Below are 19397 nucleotides of genomic sequence, written 5' to 3'. Positions count from 1 at the left end.
ATGATCTGCCTTTGACAAAGCCAAACTGGGTTGTATCCAAAGTCTGCAAGTTCCCTATGTCTTTATTTATGAGATCCATTATGATCCTCTCCATGGCTTTGCAGATAAGGCTTGTCAAGCTAATGGGACGGTAATTTCCAGGGTCGGTGGAGGCACCGCCTTTGTGGAATGGGACCACAGTCGCTGTGCGCCACTCCTGGAGTGCGTATCCGGAGGTGAGACTAAGATTAAACAGCTGTCCTAACTGTGGGTTTAATTCCTCGTTGAGTTCATGGAGCACACAGCCGGGGACACCATCAGGTCCCATGGATGCTGTGTTCTTTGCCTTGGAGAGAGCAGTTCTCACCTGGGCGTTAGAGATGTTTGGGGGCTACAATCATTTGGTATAGATATCTCTCCTTTAGGGGGGGGGAGAAGTTTGCACTGAACCTGTCAGCCAGTATGTTGGCAATGTCTGTAGGATCAGTAATCTTCACATCATTTTGAACTAATTCTGAGCATATCTGGGAGTTTCCTCCTAGGTTTCTGACATAGCTAAAGAATGCCTTATGGTTGTCTTTAGAGTCCTTAGCTATTTTATTCTCAAAATTAGCTTTGGATGATTTTATGAGAGCTCTTAGCTTTTTACTTATAGTGATCAGCGGTGTCTTACCTTTTAAGGATTTTGCTCTATCTTGTAGTAGCTTTCTCCTTTTGTTGTAGAGTTTGTTTATGGCTGGGGTCCACCAGACTGGACGCTTGCCTTTGGTACAAAGAGTCTTTGTTTTGCTTGGGATTGCCTGATCCATGCAGCCCTGCAGGTGCTGGTAGAAGGCATTTGTAAGTGATTCAGCGGTTTGAGTAATGTTAACCCCCGGCTCAGGGGCCTTAAAGGAGACCACACTAGTCTTTAGAAGTGTGAAGTCGGCTTTCGAGAAGTTCTTTACTGTGGTCTTTTTCATTTTCGGTGGGCGGGATGAGGACCTCCAGCGAGATTAGTTTGTGATCAGATCTCACCAGTGAGGGGTATACTTCCGGCGTTGAACATTGTGCTCCCATGTTCGTGATGATGAGATCAAGTATGTTTTCTCCTCTTGTGGGGATGGTGACTAGTTGTTCCATGGCATTTGAGTTTATGAATTCCAGGAACTTTTGGGCTAGAGTGTTTGGGCTTGAGTAGTGTTCCCAGTCTATATTAGGGTAGTTGAAGTCGCCTAGTATGATGGTGTTTGGAGATACATTTATCCCCTCCAGTGTTTTCAGGAAGGCCATATGAGGTTCCTGAGTTTGCGGTGGCCTGTAACATGCTACAAATTGCAGAGCAATCTTGCCTATGGTTAATTGCACCTGGATGGTTTCCGATGCATTGTGCAATGCCACCAATCTTGAGGTGTGGGTGTCCTTGATGAATATGGATACCCCTCCTCCTTTCTTGGTATTGTCTGGGTTTTGGGGCCGGAACGCATGATATGAGGTAAAACCTGATAGTGCTGGGGTGCTCTCAGGAGCCTTGAACCAGGTTTCTGTCGCAGCACAGGCATCAATGTTCTCCATACTGAGAAGGGCCTCGAGTGCGTGCATCTTGAGGTTGAGACTTCTGGCATTGAGCAGCATTACCCTTAGTTTTTTCTTTGTTTTGTTCTAGGGTGGTAGGTTTAGAATTTGAGCCTTGCCTAAAAAGGCACTATGGGGTGGCAAGAGCCTTTGCCAAAATCCGGAATCCCAGGGGTGACAAGTGCAAGCCGTCCCTTGAAGAAAGGCCCCAGGGCCCGGGGGGGCTTGGGCCAAGGGGCCAAAAAAAGGGTCATTTTTTTTTCCCAAAACCCCGGGAAAAAGGGGGCAAAATCTTGCAGAAGATACCTCAGATTCATAGCTGGCTCAATGCATTACCACCCTCTGCACTGCCCTTTGGCTTATCTACTGAGCCCAGGGTCTTTACAAAATGCCTGGCACCAGTAATTGCGTTTTGCAGACAAAAAGGAATTCAAATATATCCCTACTTGGACGACTGCCTAATTCAAGCAGAGAACAAAGACACTCTTCTAAAGCATCTGGCGTTTGTAAAAAGATTACTAATTGGCCTAGTAGGGTATGCAGTAAACGAAAACAAAAACTAGTGCCCTCTCAAGAGATAATATTCCTGGGTGCAAGCTTAAATACAAGAGGCATACCTGCATGTCCCAATCAGACAATCTTGCAGAAGATACCTCAGATTCATAGCTGGCTCAATGCATTACCAATTCTCTGCACTGCCCTTTGGCTTACCTACTCAGCCCAGGGTCTTTACAAAATGCCTGGCACCAGTAATTGCGTTTTGCAGACAAAAAGGAATTCAAATATATCCCTACTTGGACGACTGCCTAATTCAAGCAGAGAACAAAGACACTCTTCTAAAGCATCTGGCGTTTGTAAAAAGATTACTAATTGGCCTAGTAGGGTACACAGTAAACGAAAACAAATAAAAACTAGTGCCCTCTCAAGAGATAATATTCCTGGGTGCAAGCTTAAACACAACTGCCCAGATATTATCTCACGCCAGACAAGCAAAAACAACTGACTACTTACTTCATGAAATTGGCAACAAAAACCCACTTATCTGCAAGGAAAGTCCTGCAGGCCTTGGGTTTCATGGCATCCCGCATTCTACTAATTCCATATGCCAGACTGCATATGAGGAAACTACAATGGTATCTGAAAAGTGTTTGAACTCAGCATTGCCACAGCCTGGAGACAGTAATTGCACTCATTCCCTGCCTACAACAGGAGTTTCGATGGTGGGCAGAAGCCTGTCACCACAACAAGGGTCTGCCATTCAGTTTACCCACAGCCAGACAGAAACTGACAACGGATGCATCATATTATGCCTGGGGGGCCCATATGGCAGGAAATTGTATTCAGGGCACATGGCCTGCAAACCAGATGCATCTTCACATCAATCAAAAAGAGATGCTAGCTGTTCAAAATGCCCTGACAGCTTTCAAGGACCTGCTTCATCCAGGACACTTACTGATAAAGACAGACAACACTACAGTCATGTGGTACATAAACAAGCAGGGAGGGTACTCATTCCTACCCCCTCTGCAGACAAGCAATGACTTTATGGGACACAGCATTGGCTTTTCAAGTTCACCTGCAAGCACAATTCCTGCCAGGAAAAACAAATACTCTGGCAGACGAACTAAGCAGAAATCTCATGGATCCCCACAAATGGAAACTGGATCCACAAGTCTTCAGGATGATAATAAGGAAATGGGGACGCCCAGACATAGATCTGTTTGCCTCCCCTCACAACTGTCAATTGCAGAGATTTTGCACAAGGATTTACCACAAGCAAGCACGGAAAGTGGATGCCCTATCATTCAGCTGGAAAAATCTAACAGTATATGCTTTTCCCCCACTGCCTCTCCTTCCCACAGTACTCCTAAAGGTCAGACAAGAGAAGCCAAAAATTATTCTGATTGCACCACACTGGCCACGCCAGCACTGGTACCCAATCCTAAAGAGCTTGTCTCAAGGTCCAGCATGGATATTGCCTCAAACTTCTCACTTGCTGACCCAACAAAACAATCAGATCCTGCACAGCCAACTCAGGACCTTAAATCTGGCAGCATGGCGGATAATGTAGCCATTCAGAAAACTCCTCTTTCAAAAGCTGTTATGGATGTTATATTGGAGGCCAGGAGGCCCAGTACCAGAAAATCTTATGCAGAAAAATGGAAGAGATTCTGTGCTTGGAACCAGGAACAAGGCATTGACACGTCTGTACCAAATATTCCCCAGATTTTACAATACCTAACTGAGATGCTGAACCAAAGGCCTTTCTCTCTCATCAATTAAGATTCATGCCTCTGCCATTTCTGCCCATTACAATACGGAACCACCTATCTTTTCTCATCCTTTAATAAGGCAGTACCTCAGAGGCCAAAACATTAGGCCTCCAAGGAGAGCACCAATTCCGGCCTGGGACCTCAATTATGTTTTGGAAAAACTCTCGCTGCCTCCTTTCGAGCCAGCATCAACAGCGGATATTAAATTCTTATCCTGGAAAACAGCTCTGCTCCTAGCCATAACCTCTGCAAGGTGAGTCTCGGAGTTACAAGCACTCATGGCTGTGGAACCTTTCATCATTTTTGTCCAGACAGGGTTTCTCTGAGGACAAACCCTACATTTATGCCTAAGGTGGTGTCCAGTGTGGCCCTCAATCAAACCATTCACTTGCCTACCTTTTACCCAAATCCACAGAACAAGGGTGAGAAAATTCTGCATTCTTTGGACATACACAGGCAGTTACGCTTCTACTCGGACAGAACTAAAGCTTTCAAAAAGACTGAGCACCTTTTAGTGTCATATGCTGCAAGATCACAAGGAAAGGCTATCTCAAAACAGACTATTTCTAAATGGATAGGCCATTGCATCCATTTCTGCTATTCTCAACATGGCAAATCAATGCCTAAGGGCATTAGGCCTCATTCCACCAGAGCAGCAGCCACTTCAGCAGCCTTCATCAGAGGAGTACCAACCAAAGAAATCTTAGAGGCTGCAACTTGGAGTTCAGTGCACACCTTTACAAAGCACTACCACTTGCCTCTCTATTCTAAGTCCAGAGCAGGCTTCGCCACTGCAGTTTTGCAGGGCCTCATAGCCTCTCCTAATCCTATTTAGCCCAGCCACCCATCCTCAACTTTGGGATTCAACCCAAGAGTAATGACTGCAACAGTGAAACACAATGAACATAGTACAGTTGTGTACCTACCATAAATGTTTAAGTATATTCACTGTTGCAGTCCAGGTTACCCACCATCCCCCTTCTCTTTGCTGGGACTTATCGGCACGTCTCTATCCTATACAACCTTTTTTGGTATATTTGCTTATAGATGAAGGAAATGTTATTTTTATGCATGCATTTCTTATTGCTATATTTTTCAGCTTACCTATTTAGGGCACCTGACATCTGGGGCAAGAAAAACTGAAGAAAATGGCATCAGCTGCATCTTTTATACCCCTGGCGCACTGACGTCAGGGAAGAGGCAACAGCAACCGACGCCGGACCAAGACTTTGGAATTCTGGCCGACTGCGGGTAGCCTGCCAGCAGGATAACCCAAGAGTAATGACTGCAACAGTGAATACACTCGAACATCTACATTTATGGTAGGTACACAACTGTACTTTACATGCATATACAGTTCGGCAGGTTGGTCTTTTATACAGTTGTTTATTGTCATAGCCATTTGCCCGTATGTCACATCTTACGTAACTTTTTTTTTTTTGAAAGCCCTCAAGCAGAACAACCTCCCCCCAAACCCTCCTAAAACCTGTTAACTTAATAATGACACACAAAACTATTTACATTTTAAAATATTGCAGTTTTTGCTTCCTAATGAGAACAAAAGTTCGAAGTTGATAGCCACACAGACAGGCACCAGTTAACCAAAAAGAAATGTTAGTCATGCTAAGGCATATGGTGCAGCCTGTACTATTAGTTTAAGTACTATTTGATTTTGGCTATCCTTGTAGCTCTCCCAGCTGAGGAAACGTACTTTCAGTAAACACTTTCTCGTAGCCATTTCTCTGTATCAGTTTGTCTTCTATTGACATGCAAACCAGACACAAAACTGCTAAGGGTACCTTGTTTTATCAGGAAAAAGCCTTATATTATTCAGTATTCTTTTTCATTTACATGCTTTGTAATAAACTTGTTACTGGATAATGCCTATGGTTTTAACACAGTAATTTCCCTATGCGAGTATGGGAAAAGCACACCGATTTTTCTTTTGTCATACTCTCTTAACCAGACCCTTCCTCTCCTCCTTTTCATTGCAGTGCCTACATCTCTTAAAACTGGACAAACAAAAAGAGAGAAGGGAGAAAAAGAAATAAAAACCCTGTTTATATTAGTATCCTCATTGCGTTAAAAAAAAAAAAAATCAGAAAACTTCACTTTAAGGCTGCCTTGTTTTGTATTTTCTTTAAGGCTCTCACAGCTCAGAAAATCACGATTGTTTTCAGAGAACATTATGTCCTAGCCGGTTTCTCTTTTTTTCCCCCTCAGCCAACCCCCTTCCACCAGACTCTCTTTATCAGATTCTCTCCATAGAGACATGAAGACCAGCTGCAGACTTGCTACTTAGTATACAGACATGCATTTGCTAGAAAAATACCTCATAATAATCAATATTCTTTTTAATTTACTTGCTCTCTCTTAAAACTAATCAACCTAAGGTCCTTAATCAGTCATTTCCCCATGCAAGAATGAAAAAGCACATTCATTTTAACTTTGTCATGCCTTTTTAACCAGGCTCCTTTTTTATCATTGCATTTGCTATGTTTCTCAGGACTAAAGAAGAAGAAAGCGAGAAGAGGGGAGAAAAAGAAAAACACCACCACCTGTTTACAATCCCCATTACACTTAAAAATGGCATGCAAAGAAAACCATGCTCCACAAATACAATACCATTAAGAAAAGAAAGTATTTTCTTTACTTACAGTTAGCTTTCTCCACAATCATCCCCTCCCCAAAGCATTTTCCCAAACATTAATAACATGATGTTAAGGCATATATGAGTCCCCGACAAATCCAACAAATTTTAACGAAGTCCAATATTTCCAGATTCTCTTGTTCTGACATATTTCATAAATATAATTATTGTATTGTAATCCCACATTGTTACTGGTTTTATTATTGTTCTCTGTTGCCCGTATCCTGTCTCTGCTTCATTGCCAACATACTCTCGATTCTTCGTCAACTCTTCTCTCCAATGTTTTCCTTTGAAATACTGGAGAAGGTTTCACAGGTACAGTCTCTGTGGTCCTTATTACCAAAGGAGCTAGAAGCAGAATCTTCTGTTTCACAGCTCACTTTTTGTTGGACAAACTTTTATATTTCCTCCTTAGCATGCACTTCATCAAAAAATGATTTTATCCGTCCAGGGAAGAATACTTTGAGGACAGATGGATATAGCAGTTTGAATCTCACACCTGTCTCTCGACATTCTCTGAATAGTGGAATGAATTTACTTCCCTTTTGCCTGATGTATAATGAATAGTCATTCTCCACACTCTGCTGTCTCCTACTTTTAGTATTTTGTCCTCTTGCCACAGTTTTGTCAGAATCAACTCCTCCTGCTGATAGGATTGCATCCTTACTATTAAAGGTCTAAGTTGCTTTCTTATAGCTAGGTTTGGACCATCACACAATGTGCCCTTTCAGGTAACAACTGCTGTGGAATACCAGTCCAGTTGCTTATTTGTGCGTATTTGTGCTTTCTTAAAATTAATGCAGTCTCTTCCTTTCAGCATCTCTGGTATAGCTGAAAATCTCAGGTTTTCCCTACATGCCCTGTCCTCTAATTTTGCTATTTTTTTTAAACATCTCTTCTTGAGCAGTGTCATATTCAGCCATCCTTTTCTTCATTTCACCCTCTGATTTTTGCAACTTTATAATGTCACCTGAATATCTGGTTAAAGCTCATTTGTGGTGGTGTACTCTGTCAGTGTTTTGTTTATTTTAACCAGGTCTGTATGCAGTTGTCTTGTATCTTGCTGTAGGTTATTGGAAGTCAAGTATGAAGGTTGCATTGTTTTTTGCTGAATGGCTATAGAACTTTCCTCACTCATTGTTTCTTCCTCACATTTTGTAGCTGATTTTCTTCCAGGTCTTCTGTATTTCTTTATTCCTGGCATCCAGACAGTGCACTTACTTGCCAGTCACTGAAATTTACCAATAAACACACGTCTACTGGCCTTCTCTGCTGTGTTTCTGTTTTCATTTGGGCAGCATGCTGGAGAGCTAGAAACAAGCTGTTACTCAGTATGCAGCCATCTTGGAAGTGGCCTTTGGCCAGATTTTTGATGTTTCCAAGTTGAGAGGTACGATGCCATTTATTGGGCCTGCAGTTGTGTGGATTTGGTTTCTTCTATTGCTAAAATGGTGATTGCCCTCTGTAAACCCCAGGTTATTTGGAATGTCATGACCACAACACCTTTGCCCTTTTCCTGTCTGTTACGGAGTTGTAAGCATAGTTCTCAACTTCAGACCTTATGAAGTATGTATGGTCATTTAGGCTTTTAGAAAACCTATGTAGTATATGGAGAAGATAATATTTCATACTGTCTGTTAAACTTTAGAAGCACAAATGCTTAATTTTGTTCTGTAGTCTTCATGTATTGTAAACGTTACTGCACCCAATTTTGCTGCATTTTACACTTCCATTCTCAAACCTAATCAGAGGTTACAAGTTTTGTTCTCTTGTAACATACTGTATCACTCATTTTGATGAGGAAAGGTTGATATGTATAACGCAGAGTTTTGGATAAGAAACTTTGCAATATTTTTATAAGTTATTAATGAAAACTGTAAATAAATGTAATGGAGCTGTGCATATGTTTGTGGGCTAAGAATGGATAAAAATGGAAATGGTGGTTAAAAAAATGGAAGTGGCAAAACAGACCCATACAGTTAGTCTCTGGAAAACAAATTAAAGAGTTCTTAATGGTTAAAAGGAGAATATTGGAACGTTTTGGAATGTTAGAGGAAGATGACTTAACAGTTCAAAAGGAAATAGAAGATGTGACAGGAGAGATTGAGGACTTACTGGGTAAGAAATTAGTTTTTAAAGAAGTCTGTCAGGAATTCACACAGGTAACCCATGTTGCTAGCAGTGTGCTTTTTGCAGCAGCAGTTGTAAAGAATCATTTCCAAGATATGTTCATTGGCTATAGACTTGATCATTGGAGATCCAATGGTGACTATAGACATGTTTTTACTTGTGGAAGTGTTTAAAAATGTTTTGAAAGAGATAGTACTGCAGAAACTAAACAGAAGTATGAGAAAGAAGCAGAAGTACTTGCAAAAGCTAGGCATACCAATTTTAATGGTAGAGCAGGCAGACAGTCAAACAGGCCCCTATGATTGCATATAATGGAGTGTCCAGCATGGAACACAATTTTAGGTGGTGGTGGTTTTACTGCAGAAGTGTGGAAAAAGACATATGGGGGTGTATTCCTGATGCAACCTACACTCCATCTGGCACAGATAGAGTGGCACCCTAGGCAACCGCCTAGTTGGCATATTCCTAAGGCTGGCTATGATTACAGTGAGATCTCAAGGGCACGTACTTTCCAATAGGTAGAGATGTGAGTCCTGAGCTGATATCCGTCAATTGTTTTCATTTGCCAAAGCCATTAAAGCAGTGTTTTGCAGAGAGGTGGTAAAAGCCTCAAAGTTGACTGGTATGTTGTGTGGGTGGCTGTGTGTTTGTGGGGAGTTAAGGTGTGCCTTTGTAGTTGTAGTGTGAATGTTATGCATTATCAAATAAAATTGTTTGCTTGCCCTGTTGGAGTATGGTATCACTGCTACAGCTGCTGGTACTGTTTCAGTACCTGTGTGTAATGAAGCATGCACTGCCTATCTGATTTTGGGTAGTTGCAATAGAGAACAGATGAGGATTGTATGATCACTTGCAGCGTACCCCACAAGTGTCCCTAATTTTGGCTTACACTTTTGCTCTGACATACTACAAATCCATAATGCTTTTTGAAAAAGGTGTTCGATTTTCATGAACAAGCTATGACATTCATTGCTGCAATTAAAGACTTCTTTTTTTTCTTCTTCTGAAAATGAGTGCTATTTCATGTAGTCTTATTTTGTGAGCTTACTAAATCAGTAGTATAGCTGTTATCAAAACTATCTGATTTGGAAGTTTTCTGTAGGAGTCTGTTGGTGAGAGGATGAGAGAGATACTACAAGTATACAGCTTAGACAAGCTATGTAAAGCAGTAGTACTGGGCACATCAGAAGCTTTAGAGGTCATTGTTAAGAAGAAACTGAGAACTGTTTCATTGTAATGTAAAACCTGGCATTAAATACCATAGTTCAGGTTATGCCATAACACAGTAGCTATGCAGAGATAACCATGTGAGCAGCCAGAATGCAGTTTAAATCGAATATACTGTGCACATTTTAAGAAATGGCTGTACTGGCTTAGAATCTGGATTGATGTGTGTACCTTGGGAAATGCTATTCAGAAGTGGAAATATATGAGGTAACAGTTTCACTGGCACACCAGGCTGTGATTTGTTTGTCTGTTGTGATGCAAAGGTGACAAATTAATTGAATCTAGTCGAGCTGGAAATGTGAGGCTCTATCTCATTGAAGGGAGATGGGAGGAGTAACTTGGCCAGGAAATGAAACTTGCAAAACTGCTCTTTCTAAAAAGTTTTTTTTTTTATTATTTTAAATCTGAGTAATTTAACACTTTTCCAAGCTTCTTTCAGAGAATGGTTATTACATCAGTAGGAACAACATTTGTAAAACTCCATGCGTACCAGTCACTGACACATGATCTGTAGACTCTCAAACTTGTCAGTTTTTTCATAAATAGTATGGGTTATCCTTGGATATAATGAATTTATTTTGGTGATAACTAAATTAAATAATTTATGCATTTTTTAAACTGCTGACTGCATTACTTTAATGTTATAACTGTTAGTTCACAGCGATGACTTTTTTGGGTAATCTTTTGAGTGTATGGGCCCCAGAACATGGACCGAAGCTCCAAAGGAGGTGGTGTCTCCATATTCATAAAGGATATACATACCTCAAAACTAAAAGCTCAGCATATAATGCATTTGAGATACTTCAGGTTACAACTAACATTGGGTAAGATGGTGATTCAGGTCATAGGCTGCTGTAGATCCCCAACCATGTCCCAAGACTCTCACTCCACGTTCCTAAGCACCCAGGAAACTATGTGTCCAACCCAACACTGTCATACTAGGTGACTTCAACTATCCCTCCATCAACTGGGAAAACTACTCATGCACCAATACACTGGCCCAACGCTTCCTGGAATTCATCAATTCCAATGCCCTGGGCCAGCTCATTCTTACCCCCACTAGAGGAAGCAACATCCTTGACCTGGTTATTACTAACATTGGCAACCGTTGCTTTACACCAATAGTCAATTCCTTCCTGGTTAGATCTGACCACAAACTAATCACTATGGAAATCCACATCTCACCCACAGCACCCGCAAAGCCACATCTCCCCCACACCACTCTGAGGTAACCACCATGAAAAACGTCTCCAAAGCTGACTTTGGGCTCCTAAAAACAGAACTGGTTAACTTCACGGCACCCATGTCAGTGGAAAATAGATGCATGACTGTCGAATCCTACACCAATGCACTACGAACACGTACATAAATGCATTGAACTAGCCAGACCCAACAGAACCAAGATGCTCTCCTCCAAAAAAGGAAGCCAATCTGGTGGTCCTCTGCCATTAATAAACTCTACAACAGAAAGAAGAAACTGTTGCAGAAAAAGGTGAGGTCCCAAGACTGGAAAAAATTACCCTTATTAGCCTCAAGTTGAGATCCCTCATCAACACCTCTAAAGCCAACTATGAAGGCAGAATTGCAGCAGACACTAAAAACAACCACAAAGCTTTCTGTAGTTATGTTAAGGATCTCCACATCAATACCCAGGTTTGCTCTGAATTACTGCACAACGGTACCTCCTATACTGAGCCAACAGATATTGCCAACATACTGGCCGACAGATTCAGTGCCAACTTTACCCCCCCCCCCCAAGGACCAATCACAATACCGGAGGAATGCCAGGCACCCAGCATTACTGCAGCACAGGTTAAAGCTGCATTGTCCAAGGCCAAGAATACAGCTTCCATGGGACCCAACAGTATCCCTGGATGTGTTCTACATGAACTACAAAGTGAACTGGTACCACATCTGAAGGCCCTGTTCAATTACAGCCCTACCGAATGGCGCACTGCTACAGGTCATCCCTGTCCATAAAGGAGGAGCGACTACAGACCCTGGGAATGATGGCCCAATTAGCCTGACGAGTCTGATATGTAAGGCTATGGAGGGCATCATCATGGACCTAATTAACAAGGATATAGGGAATCTCCAAACTCTAGATCCCACGCAATTTGATTTTGTGAAAGTTAGATCACACCTGCTCAACCTGGTTGACTTTGAGTCAGTCACCAGAGCTATGGATGAAGGCAAGGCAGTTCATACAGCCTACCTCGATCTGGCCAAGGCATTTGATACCATTCCCCACTCAAGAATTATTGATAAACTCACCAAACTAGGCATCAACCCTTACATCACTAGGTGGGTTTCAAATTGGCTCACAGATAGAACTCACAGTGTGAAAGTAGTAGACTCCAAGTCAGTCTGCTTACGAGTCATGAGTGGAGTCCCACAGGGATCAGTCCTTGGTCCTCTCCTGTTTGGCATCTACGTCTCAGAAGTCCAGGCCAACACGGAGAAACTCTGGCTGACCAAGTTCGCAGATGACTCAAGCTGGGAGCCATCATTATCTCCCCAAATGATATAGACATCCTACAGAAAGGCCTCACTGAGACCAATGACTGGTGTCAAAACCATGGCCTTAAGCTTAATGCCAAAAAATGCATCATCGTCCCCTTTGGGAAAAACTCTGTTTCCACTAATTACCACATCGATGGGAGCCCAGTGAACACTGAAGGCATTATAAGAGATATGAGGACACAGGTTGATTGCAACCTGTCCTTCAAACACCACATTGCCACTGTGGTCAGAAAGTCCTTCTATGTGGCACATCTCATTACCAAGGGTTTTGCATCCAGGAAGAAAGAGGTCATCATCTCTCTACTCTTCGCTCATTAGGCCAGTCATTGTGTATAATGCCCCGTTTGGCATGTACCTCACTAGACATGCAACAGCTGGAAAGGCTGCAAAAGTACCTCATGAAGAGGATCCTAGGCCTTAAACACATATCCTACATGGACAGACTCAAAAACTCCAGCTGTTCTCGGTCTCATGTCATCTACTAAGAGGCGATCTCTGCTTGACTTACAAAGCCATGTCTGACCCAGCTCTGTTAGAAATGCTGCATCTAAAGAAATCCAAATCTCTCCGTACCACATGCTCCAGAGACCTCAACCTCATTACCACAATCAACAGAACATGCTGGAGGGACAGGTTCATAACCCAGAGACTGCCCATGCTCTGGAATAGACTTTCCATACATGTCAAGCACCTCAATGGCCCTCTTCAAGAGAAACCTTGATGAGTGGATGGGAAATAGAAAGTTCACCCCAGGGATCACTCCAATGGCTCTACTTGATAGAGGAGCTGGAAACTAACGTCAGGCGGCACAATGCCAGGGCCCTTCTATGGGCTAGGCTTGTAAAGGCTCCAGGACCATTAGCCTAGTACACACCTATGAACCTGTGTAGATGAGGAAGTTAGTAAATGGTATGAATTTGTTTGAAAATTAGTTATGAGTATGAAATTGAGTGATCGCTGTAATGATCCTCACAGAAGCTGTATCACACGTTGTTATACACACACAGTGTTGCTCTTTGGCAAGGGAGTGCATTATTTAAAATTTTCTCTATGTAGTGTGATTTTTATTTTTAATTTTTGAAGAAACTGTAGTGTGAAACTGTAGGACAGGTATGTAGTGCTGTCTATGTGGGAACAAAGGCATATTCCTGAAGTTGTTTGAAGGGTGATATAGAGAAAAGATAGAATGATGATAGAGCTGGAAATAGTTCATGGAGATAATTTATGATGTGCACCTGGAAATCATGCATCGTAAAGAACACAGCAGTATTGTGTTAAAGGTCCGTGTTTGTGTAAAAACCTAATCTGAAACATTTTGCAGTATTTTGACAGATGAAAAGTATACACAGCACACCTAACATAATTTCTTGGCTTTGATACCTGAAAACAAGTCATAAATGAGCAACTATTTTAAGAAAAAAAAAACACCATTTATGGCATTTCTAAAAATGAACTGCAACAAACATGAGGCTGCCATCAGTACAACAGACAGCTACAACTTTGCAAAACTTAATGGTAGCTCCTAGAAAAGTGCTGCTGCATAAAATAGTAAAGCACCCATTGCGATACTAATTAGATTACAAAACTGAATGTGAATGCGTTTGTTCTATCCTGTCACAGTTTAAGTCCAGACAAAAATAAGCAAGTTTATGAAAAAAGACTGCCATGCTTTAATGTTTCTATCTCCACTCTACAACTGTTTACTTATCATGACATCATGCTGAGGAGGTGGAGTTTCTCAGAAAAAGTAAGGTTCAAAATGCCATTTAAAGCTGTGTCATGGCAGTTTAAGAAAATAAATTATGTGCCTTATTTGTCTCACCCTTTACACAGATACTTGTATATAAATTGGTTTTATGTACATAATACAGCAGTAGGCTGTACACTAGGGCCAGGATGTTAAGGCTGTGGCAAAAAAGACCCTGTTATAACCATGGAAACCAGTTGTTCAGGGACACATTAGCCTCAATGAAAAAAGACTTCATTATCAGCTAATTTACACATGTCTGAATCACTCTGTCATTACTGGAAGCACTAACAGACCCTTTTCTGCTGTCCTTGCTGTAATCACCATTGGCAGCCTATGCATCATTGAAGCACAAGCATCCCCTCCTTCATTCCCCCCCACGCACATACACACATCCAAATACACGTGCACACACACTATCTCTTTCTCATGGAAATACCACCATGCTTCTTACCCTGTCCCTCTGTTACTAAAAACCTCTGATGCTCATAGGTTGGTACTAGGCTATCGGCCCTAGGGCCTATACAAGCCTAGCCATAACAATTCCCTGGCTATTTCTTCCCACACTATTTGCTTCCCTGGACTCCTGTCTAGCAGGGTGACTGTTTACTGTGTCCGTTTACTTTTTCCCGTTCCTCTGAACTCTGATATCTTTGCAAGTCAGTCATTAGTGGTAGTCACTATGGTTTCACTATTCTTATTGTTCAGAAAATGCATCATGATGCTTGGCTAGTTGCTCTGTTAACTTTTTAAGTGGATTGCAGTAATACCTAAATAAAAACTCCCTAGTGTCCCCCCCAGCTTTGTCCAGAAGTCTTAAGCATGTTCCCTCTACATAACTGACAATTAACAGTCAATCAATAATGCCAGACATTAGAGTTTCATACTTACTGTTCAGTAAATGCATCCCATTACAAGACCTGTTGCTCTACTAACGTTTTAAATGACTTAGTGTAATATGTAGAAATCCCTGTTTTTTAGTGTTTCCTCCTCCACATAAATTCATGCTGCATTATTAACAGAGACATGGGGAACCTCCAAACACTGGACCCTACCCAGTTTGGCTTTAAGGGCAGATCAGGTCATGCCTCCTAAACCTGGTGGACTTCTTTGAGACAGTTACCAAAGCTATAGACGAGGGAAAGATGGGTACATACAGCCTACCTAGACCTCACTAAGGCCTTCAACACCATTCCCCATTCTGGTATTATAGACAAGCTCACCAGCCTGAACATAAATCCCTACGTCACAAGATGGGTTGCCTACTGGCTCACGGACAGAGCCCACATGGTGAAAGTTGTGGGAACTAGGTCCGACTCTAAACCGGTTACAAGTGGCGTTCCCCAGGGCTTAGTCCTAGGACCCCTCCTGTTCAGCATATACTTCTCATAGGTACACATAAGCACAGGAGGACTATGGCTGACCAAATTCACAGACAACTGCAAACTAGGGGCTATAATTGACTCTCTGGCTGACACAGACATCCTCCAAAAGGGTCTCACTGAGACGGATACCTGGTGTCAAAATCATGGCCTCAAGCTAAATGCCAAAAAGTGCACAGTTATCCCCTTTGGAAAAAACAAAGTACCCACAAACTACCACATAGGTGGTAGTCCCCTAAATACGGAATCCCAGTTCTTTTGGATTATGGAAACCACACTTTTAGCATCTAGGCTGTATGTAATAACAAAGCTGTAGGGGCTAATAGTTTGTCTGACAACAACATTAGTTTTCATTAATATTTTTTATATTGCTTGGATACATACAAACATGCTTTAAAACATATTTTGTACAGATGTATATAAATATATGCTTCATAACATAATACTTTTAAAGAAAAAAAAATTTTTGTAAGCATTTTTTTAGAAATGTTTTTATTTATTCGTTAGGTAGGCTTATGTATGCAACTAATGTTTTTTGATGTTCACAATATAGTAGAACTCTTTATTTTATTTGAAGGGAGGTGGAGTTTGCTTTCTAAGCAAGAAATGGACAGCCACTCATATTACTGTTTTTAAACATGTGATGGGAAGGAGGGGAATTTAAACCCCAGTGTTTTAAAATGGTTTTATCTGAAGAAGTTGTTTTTTGTAAACAATGAAAAGCATTGTTAAAGCTTAATAAAATTGTTTCCTGTATCTGTGTGGAAAGAGGTCGTGTTTTGGGCGATTTGACTTGCACTGCTTTGGCATTTGTGGAACAGGTTTAAGCCCTTAAGGGTGGATGTTAAAGGGGAATGTCCCACTGTTGGGGAACAAGAGCATCACAGTGAAGAAAACATTGATCCATCTTTCGGTAGAGCTTTCATTACCGAATTTAACGGGGATTCCCCGAATTATTAGAGACATATTGGAAAGAGAGAGGTGCAAGTTTTCCCACCTTTCAGATTTGGGACACATTTTTGATACCCCTTTTAAGATCATTTATAGCAGGGGTCCTAATGTCAAGGATTACTTAGAATGATCAGGTCAACAAAATGTGAATTCTAGAAAAATAGGAACATTTAAATATCGTTCCTGTCCCCTGTGATTCGTATGGCCTGGTTTATTTATCCCTATGTAATAGATGTACTGCCTTTTATATAGGCAAAACTGAGAGGAAATTGAAGAGAAGAATATATGAACACATGAATGATATACGTAGCAAGAATCCACAAAGTGTTCTTTATAAATGCACTCTTTCACGTGTCGGGGCTAACTTTTCCTTTTTTGTATTAGAAGAGATAGTAGAATATTTGAGAGGAGGACTTTGGGAGACCAGGATAGAGTGCGGGGAGGTTTATTGGCAGATTTTGCTAGAAGCCAACAAGCCCCCTGGTCTAAATTACGTCATCTCCCTAGCCCCAGTTTTAAAGTTGAGAGTCGCAAGACTGTGAGGTAATTCCTTTGTATACATTGTATGGTCACTAGATGGTACTATTGCCTTTTATTAATTTTATTGTGTTAGGTGTCAACATTTTACTACTTCAGCACCAATTCTTATGGTTTATTGAATTTCATTCATTTAGATCAAGGCGGTATGATTTTACAGTGTCACTACATTTTTTAATATGTTTTATTCACTATTTACATTATTTATATACAAGTAGGTTGTGTTTTATGTGTGTTCTGTTTTTATGGTGAACATTGCTTTTTTAACTTGTAACAAGAGGTTCAATTCATTGAATGTGATTGGTGGTTTTGTAATTGGGATGGGTATAATACCACTGTAGTGCAGGTTTTTTTTTTTATCTTGCATCTGATGAAAACACATTGTGACATTTGAGTGTTTGTGTCTCTTCTTTGTTCTACTTGTGACCTCCAATAAATTGGTTTATCAGAGCTGTTTTGGGCATCTCAGTGCTGTCTTTTCCTGTTTCTGTTTTTTTATTCGCAGCACTTGCTTCTGTTTTTGTGGGTGAAGATAGAAATTTCTTCTGAAAATATAGTTAAGGAGTGAGATAAAATTAAAGTGGAGTTTAAAAATAAGGTGGAACTAAACGAAAGGGAGATATGGTTAAGAAGTAACAAGAATTATTTAGAGGAACTGACGAAGTATTGTAGAATAGGAGGGAATCTCACAGAACAAGAAGAGGAGCACCTGCAGAATGTTAAACAAAGTAAGGGATTACCTCGCTAATATGCATGAGTTTAGAAAGATTGTTGTTAAGCAACTGTTTTTGGTGATAACTCTAGACCACAAAAACCTTTAGCACAAAGACTCAGACAACAGATAGTAGAAAGGGCTTGTCACCAAGCTTAGGGAGCCCATAACAAGGAGGATAACAAGAGATCCTGTAGCGGAATTAGAAATATTTCAGAAATTCTATGAAAGTCTGTATAAGATTCATAGATTTATAGATTATTACTAGGCTAACTGCCCTCATGGACCATTTCTATGCCTAGCCAATTAACCCCTGTGAGAATCAAACCCTGCACCTTGTGTTTCTAAGGTAAACACCTTAACCATTATGCCACCCTCCCGCCAATAGCATCAGTGTCACCTCCCTTGAGGTCTGCGTCATTAACTTTCAGTTAGAGTGTGTTGCTAGCCCCGTGAGGGCATTTGACCTCCCTACTTCCACTGGCTCATTTCACAGGCTCAGGCAGTGAGCAAAAGCACACTTGTCAGAAGTGGTATTTGAACCCACATCTCCATATGGAGACCAGAATCCCCATTAACATTGAAAGGAGTTCAATCTTTGAGTCTGGTGCTTTAGACCACTCGGCCATCTAGAAATGAAATAGCATCGGAGTCACCTCCCATGAGATCTGTATCATTAACTTTTCATTCAGAGGTTGTTGCTAGCCTCGTGAGGGTATTTGACCTCCCTACTTCTGCACTGCACATTGGCTTATTTCACAGTCTCAGGCAGTGAGCAAAGCACACCTGTCAGAAGTGGGATTTGAACCCACGCCTCCATATGGAGACCAGAATCCCCATGAACACTGGAAGGAGTTCAGTCCTTGAGTCTGGCACGTTATACCACTCGGCCATCCTGACACAGAAAGCATAGAAACATGGAAATCAAGAAAAGGTGGAAATGCAAACGTTTATGGAAGAATTAATATGCCAAGGTTAGAGGTAGATGAGGCTCAATTACTAACAGGATAGGAATGAGATAAAAATGGTGATGTATAACCAAGCTACAGGAAAGTCCCCAAGAATAGAAGGTAGTCCTGTGGAAGTTTGGAAGGTAGGAGGGAAAAAAATTATAAAGATTTGAAACAGTATTTTAAGAGGGGGAGAAGTACCCGACATCTTTGGAAGAAAGTGGTGGTACCTGTAATACCTAAAGAGGGTAAAGATCCATCAGCTCCAGCTTCATGCATGTGCATGTCAATACTAAACCATGATTATAAAGTGCTTGTCTATACGGCTAAAAGAATGGCAAAAAAGATGCCAAAATTGATAGATAAGGATCAGTGTGGCATTGTGAAGGGGAGGCAAACATATGACAACTTTAACAGAATATTGATGATCCAGAGGGAAGCAGAGTGTAAGAAAATACCGTTGGTGGTGGATCTTGATGCGGAGAAAGCATTTCACAGAGTACGTTAGGACTTTATGAGCAGGGCATTGGAACCATTTGCGTTCCGTGATAAAGTTAAGGTTGATTAGGAGGATAAACAAGGGATCAGAGGTGAAAATTAAAGTGTGTGTGTGTGTGGGGGGGTTCTCTGATAATTTCTGCTTGAGCAGAGGAACCAGGCAGGGGTGTTCTTTCCCCTGTGTTATTTGCATTATATTTAGAACCATTGGCAAAGAAAATAAGGGACTCAGAAATTCAAAGATATAACTGGCATGGTAGTTAGCCGGCTGTGGTGGTGCAGCA

The 19397-nt window shown here is 41.3% G+C and overlaps 1 protein-coding gene and 1 non-coding gene across 3 annotated transcripts in view; one reads left to right on the top strand and one right to left on the bottom strand.

Annotated features, from left to right (window-relative positions):
• The window catches only part of MTMR10 (myotubularin related protein 10), a 1193387-nt gene that overhangs the window by 1140529 nt on the left and 33461 nt on the right, over positions 1-19397 (top strand). The window lies entirely within an intron of this gene.
• TRNAL-CAA lies at positions 18453-18565 on the bottom strand. Its single transcript has 2 exons — positions 18528-18565; positions 18453-18498 (listed from the first exon to the last, which is right to left on the bottom strand). It is a non-coding gene; the product is annotated as a tRNA-Leu (tRNA).

The sequence above is a fragment of the Protopterus annectens genome, chromosome 7.part1, assembly GCF_019279795.1.
Source record: "Protopterus annectens isolate FY-2018-M chromosome 7.part1, PAN1.0, whole genome shotgun sequence".
In the NCBI taxonomy this organism is placed as follows: Eukaryota; Metazoa; Chordata; order Ceratodontiformes; family Protopteridae; genus Protopterus; species Protopterus annectens.
Note: the sequence above shows the minus strand (reverse complement) of the source record. Positions and strands in the feature narration are given on the sequence as shown.